General features: G+C 46.6%; 1 non-coding gene across 1 annotated transcript; it reads left to right on the forward strand.

Annotated features, from left to right (window-relative positions):
• The first annotated feature begins 5,063 nt into the window (after positions 1 to 5,063).
• On the forward strand, positions 5,064 to 5,182 carry LOC137501405 (5S ribosomal RNA). The gene has a single exon (XR_011018548.1). It is a non-coding gene; the product is annotated as a 5S ribosomal RNA (ribosomal RNA).
• The last annotated feature ends 1,226 nt before the right edge of the window (positions 5,183 to 6,408 follow it).

The following is a 6,408-nucleotide window of genomic DNA, read 5'->3' on the forward strand; positions in this document are numbered from 1 at the left end:
AGAGGCTTCTAAAAGTTATCATTCGAAATATTGTTTCCACAGTGGACGTAGACTGGGTTCGAGAGGAACTCATAGCACTTGGATACCAACCTCAGGACGTGTACCAGTACACACGACGTGATGCCACGTCCAAGAAGGTGGTACCTCTAAGTGTTATGAGCGTCACCCTCCCGAAGGACAAATTCTCGGAGACTATTTACTCCGTCAGGCACTTATGCGGGTGCTCTGTGAAAATTGAAGCTTTCAGGGGCCGTGAGGGCCCCTCTCAGTGCCACCGATGTCAGAGGTGGGGGCACACCGCTAACTATTGTAAAATGCCTCTGAGATGTGTGAAATGCGGTGAAAACCACTCAGCTGCTGCCTGCCCCTTAAATCCGGAGGCACCAGCTAAGTGTGCTAACTGCCTGGGTGAACACCCAGCCTCCTGGAGGGGATGCCAGCTGTTCCGCAATATTATGGAACAGAAGGTCGTCAGGGAGGTCTTGAAAACCGAGAAGCGAAAGGCTCTCCCCCCCTCCCGTGCAGTAGATCCCAACTTTTCCTATGCAGCTGCTGCTGGAGGCGCCCAGGCCGCCCCCGCCCCTGAATCGAACCCTGCCCCCTCAGTGGAAGCGTCACCCATCTCCGACTTTTCGGGCATGAGTGACATTTTGAACCTCGTGAGGCAGATTAATTTTTCAAAATTACTGCCCATTATTAAAGACACCATAACTAAACTGAGGACTTGTGAAACCGTGATTGACAAAATTGGAGTCCTGTTAAGTGCTGCTTTCCAGTACTTTTCAGAACCTTAATGAGGCAGTCACTGTTTGACAATGGACCTCAGAATTTGTGCGTGGAATTGCAAGGGTGTTTCTGCTCAGAGATACGAACTCGAGTCGTTTATCTCTGAGCATAACATCGATATCCTCCTGCTAGGGGAAACATGGCTGAAACCTCATATGCCCTTCAAAATTAAGAACTTTGCGGTATACCGCAAAGATAGAATTGACAGAGAGGGCGGGGGCGTGGCCGTGCTGATTAAGTCCAAGCTTACTCATCACGTCATAGACCCCCTCCCTCTCGGAGCTATTGAGTCTCTCGGTATCGAGATTAGACACAGTAATTATCATTATCGTATTTTTGCGGCCTATCTCCCCCCCAGTGCTCCGCTTCATACAGCGGAGCTTGATATCTTGCTTAATAATCCTAGCCATACGCCCTCTATCATCGGAGGCGACTTGAATTCCAAGCACACCGACTGGAACTCCAGGACTATAAATCCTAGGGGGAGAATACTCCAGCAACATATGGTAGATACCGACATCAGTGTATATGCTCCCACGGAGCCCACCTTCTATCCCGATAATGGTGGCCCGCCTGATGTCCTAGATGTCGCAGTCACCAAATATTACAGCAGGGCTATTGACTTTCTAGTCCCTGATGAACTAAATTCTGACCACAAGCCTATCATCTTTAATCTTACCTGGGTTAGGCTCGACGAGCCGTCTCTTCCTACTTCTAAACTAAACCTTGACTACCACAAATTCACGTGGCATGTCAATAAAAACCTGAAAACATTTCCGATTACTAGCACGAATGATGTTGACCGCGCGATTGCGCACCTTAACAATAAGGTCTGCAACGCCCGGAAATACATCATTCGAGCTGCTAAATTTAATAACAATAATAATAATAATCATTCTCAGAACTCTCCCAGTTCTGAGAATGACACTACTCCGGATCTCCTTAAGGATTTGATCCAAATTAAAAATAGATATAGGAAGAGGTGGCAACGATTCCGGGACCCAGCTGACCGGGCGGAATACCAGGAACTAGCCCGCGAAGTCCGCAATCGCTTGCTGGAACGTAAGATTGAAAGATGGGAGGAATTCTGCCGACATCTTTCGGAGCATGAGTCAGAGCGCGACTTTTGGCGTGTAACTCGCGGTCTGACTCGAACCCAGGAACCCCGGCGTGCCATCCATGGACGGCACGGCCTGGTGTTCTCCCCCTATGATAAAGCCGAGGCTTTTGCGGATACCATTGAAAGCCAGTGCGTAACTCACAACTTAGCTGACGATGACGATGACGATGACGAACGACGGACCCGTGAGATACGCAGAAAAGCCTTGGCTTTCGAAAGACAATGGACACCAGACTTTAACGTACCTGACTTCCAGCCCCGCGAGGTTCGCAGGGTAATTAAAAATTTAAATGAGAAGAAGTCTCCCGGTGATGACAGGGTTTCTAACAAGGAAATCAAATCACTGCCATATAGAGCAGTAATCTTCCTAGCTACCATATTTTCGGCCTGTATCAAACTGGGATACTTCCCTGACGTCTGGAAGACTGGTAAAATGATAGTCTTCCCGAAGCCAGGGAAGGATAAATTATTCCCTCAAAATTATCGTCCGATAACCCTGTTATCACATATCTCTAAGATATTCGAGAGACTTCTTCTCTCACGCCTTAACGGATACCTTAGCACCCGCAACATACTGCGACCTGAGCAGTTTGGGTTCAGGTCCAGGCGCAGTGCCCCCCTTGCGGTGCTGCGCCTGACACAGTATGTCACAAGGTCGTTCAATATGCGCCGTAGCGTGCCAGCAGTATTTTTCGATGTAGAGAAAGCTTTTGACACTGTCTGGCACGATAATCTCATAGTGAAACTTCTGGAACTATATAAAGTTCCTTCTTACCTTGTCAAAATTATCCAGTCATATTTGACTAACAGGAAATTTTATATTTCCTGTGAAGGGGAGCAATCCACCCCTCGGGTACTTAGAGCTGGAGTCCCACAGGGTGGAGTGCTAAGCCCCACACTCTACGGCCTATATGTGAACGATCTTCCCACACTAGATGGAGTTGAGATCCAGCAGTATGCGGATGACATAGCCATTTACATCGGCATGAAACGAAATGACTATGCCGTCCGACGACTGCAACAATGGATTGATTCCTTCCGGGAGTGGTGTCTCCGGAACAAGGTGAAAATAAATGCGGAGAAAACACAAGCAATTGTTTTCACCCGGCGCCGGCCTAGCCTTGATCGCCTCACTATTAATAAAGTCCCCGTGTCTTGGACTAACAAAATTAAATACCTTGGCCTAATTCTGGACAGAACTTTGTCCTGGAGATACAATATAGAACAGGCCAGACAGCGTGCCACAGCACGGATGAAAGCGCTGAGACCTCTGCTAGGCAATAAGTATATCTCTACCACCATCAAGAGAAATATTTACCTAGCATGCATCAGGCCCATCCTGCTGTATGGCTGCGAGGCCTGGGGCTATATTGCAAAGACTCCACTGTCAAAATTACAAACTTTTCAGAATAAGACACTACGAATGATGACCAGAGCACCTTATCTGAAATCTAACAAGAGGATACGGGCTGAGCTTCGTATCCCCACACTTAGATCTCAGATAAATAAAGTAGTGAGGATGACCAGGGCTAGGATCCTCTCGAACCTATCAGAGGACCCTGGTATTCTATTACTAAAACGGATCATGAGGACCAAGAAGCCGAGTACTCGCCTGAAGTACCGTGGCCCTTGGATCCTCTATGACCTGCCTTAATTTTTCGAACCTGCCAACCCTTTCGGCCTTTTGCAAATTGACACATTCCTCTCACTAAATATCTCAAAATTCTTTCCCTGTTAGGGGCTGTTTGTTAAGAAGGGCTCTTATATTTAATACTTCACTCCGACTCCTTTATTTGAAAACAAATTAGCAGCGAATTGGGGGTTTCTTTTCTGACGATAGGCCTCTGGCCTATTCTGACAGATGGTTTTTCCCCCGCCAGTGCAGTGAGATCAGAGACTTCCTGCCTCATCGGCCAAACCTAGGAAACAGATGAGTAGGGGGGCATCATTTTCGCCCCGGGGCTCCCATCCACTGGCCATCAACAAAAAAAAAAAAAAAAAAAAAAAAAAAAAAAAAGGTGCCCCCAGCCATTCGTTTGGATTCTCAGTAGCTACACGAGACAACCATGCCTCCTAAGACTAGCGGAAAGGCCGCCAAGAAAGCCGGCAAGGCCCAGAAGAACATCTCCAAGGGAGATAAGAAGAAGAAGCGCAAGAGGAAGGAGAGCTACGCCATCTACATCTACAAAGTACTTAAACAGGTACACCCTGATACTGGCATCTCCAGCAAGGCGATGAGCATCATGAACAGCTTCGTCAACGACATCTTCGAACGTATCGCCGCTGAAGCTTCCCGTCTGGCCCACTACAACAAGCGCTCCACCATCACTAGTCGGGAGATCCAGACTGCCGTCCGTCTCTTGCTGCCCGGAGAGCTGGCCAAGCACGCCGTCAGCGAGGGCACCAAAGCAGTCACCAAATACACCAGCTCCAAGTAAGGAGCTACAGGGAATAACCACCCTTCTTAAGAAACGGCCCTTTTCAGGGCCACCACACCTTTAAAAAAAAGAGCAGTTGTGTTAGCCTCTTACCCTTAAGCAAACCAAAGGCAAGTGAAAAGGGGGACATCACATCAAAGTGGTTAGCATTGTTACTTTAAGGTCAAAAGAAATTAGAAAACCTCATAATAATAATAATAATAATAATAATAATAATAATAATAATAATAATAATAATAATAATAATAATAATAATAATAATAATAATTATAATAATTATAATAATAATAATCGTCGTCGTTAACACCATCATAGCCGGACGGATTATTCAGTCCTTTTGCCGCTTGAAACGACAATCGCACCGCCGTCAAGAACAACAACAACAACAACAACTACTACTACTACTACTACTACCACGGGGCCCTGGGTCTTTCTTTCTTTCTTTCTTTCTTTCTTTCTTTCTTTTCTTTCTTGAGGAGATTGGTTGGGATTGAATGTAGGCCCTGGGTCGAGTTGGGGTTAGGTTACGACGAAGTGAGGTTAAAACTACTCGGGTTAGGTTCCGCCGCGCCCCGCCGCGCGCGCTCAGTACCGCCCTCGTACGCTCCTCCGTCGCGATCTCCGAGCAAAGTCTCGTCTCGACAACGCGCCCGCCCACCTCCAAAGAATAAATAACCGTTGCCTTCTGTACACATGCATCTATGAAGACTTCCTTTCTCGCCAACGGCCATACCATGTTGAATACACCGGTTCTCGTCCGATCACCGCAGTTAAGCAACATTGGGCGTGGTCAGTACTTGGATGGGTGACCGCTTGGGAACACCACGTGCCGTTGGCTCAATTCCCTTTTTACCTACTATTCTGATCTCTAAATAACCCTTTATCATCAACTTTAGCCTTACGGCTGCACAAATGTCGAAATTGATCGATTTTTGTTACATGTGAAACTAACCAGATGTTCTTAACTTTCCAACATGATTCAAGTTTATTGTAGATACTTAACTTCCTCCGAGGTGCCCGCCTAACCTGACCTGACCTGATGATGATGATGATGATGATGATGATGATGATGGTTATTATTATTATTATTATTATTATTATTATTATTATTATTATTGTTATTATGCGAGAGAGAGAGAGAGAGAGAGAGAGAGAGAGAGTGTGTGTGTGTGTGTGTGTGTGTGTGTGTGTGTGTGTGTGTGTGTGTGTGTGTGTGTGCTGTTATTTTTCTTTTAGGTTAGTGCAGCTTAGTGCGCCCTGTCTGTAGGAGGCCCCTCATGGATACTTAACTCTTCATTCTACTACGTCCTATTTCGCGTAAGATTACAGGTAAGAAGGGTAATCAGTGCCAGGGCGGAACGTGGGTTCGAATCTCCCTGCCCGCCAAGAAAATCGCGAGGAAGATGGTTTCCAAACAACGTCATCGACACTGTCGTGATAACAATGAAAGCCGTGTCCTAGCAACCGCACGCCGCATGTAGCAGCCCTTCAAAGAGGCGAAAAATGATTTCATTTTATGTTCTTTCAGGTAAGATAAGATACTATCGCTGACCCGTTGATATAACGACGACGTTCGGTAATAAGTTGCAAGTCTGTTGTGCGCTATTCTCTGCAGGTAACTGGGCGTCTCTCATAAGCTTGCTTACGAACGATGATGTACTAGTGCAGGAGAGTGACCCTTGTGCGCGTGTTCCGACAAATCGTAGCATTGACTCCCAGGACTTTGCATTTCTACCTAAGATGAGACGGTTTCCTAATAAGACTGAGAAAGTAACGTTTTCGACGACAAGTGTTAGTTGAAAGTGTCGTGACGTTTTAGGTTAGGTGACGTGAGGAAAGTGCTCGATTTCAGTAGCCTGCACGTCGGCTGACCGACCTTTCGGCAAGTGATGAATTCCATAGAACTAACCTCAACTCCCCATATCATTACCGTTACCGTCCTGGATTTAAATAGGCCATTCTGAGCTCAACTTGGCGAGTTCGATTCCGGTTCACTCCCTTGGTATTTGAATGGCCAAACACGTCGGCCTCATGCCTGTAGATTTACGGGCACGTAAAATAGAA

This window comes from Anabrus simplex, chromosome 6 (assembly GCF_040414725.1).
Source record: "Anabrus simplex isolate iqAnaSimp1 chromosome 6, ASM4041472v1, whole genome shotgun sequence".
Taxonomy (NCBI): domain Eukaryota; kingdom Metazoa; phylum Arthropoda; class Insecta; order Orthoptera; family Tettigoniidae; genus Anabrus; species Anabrus simplex.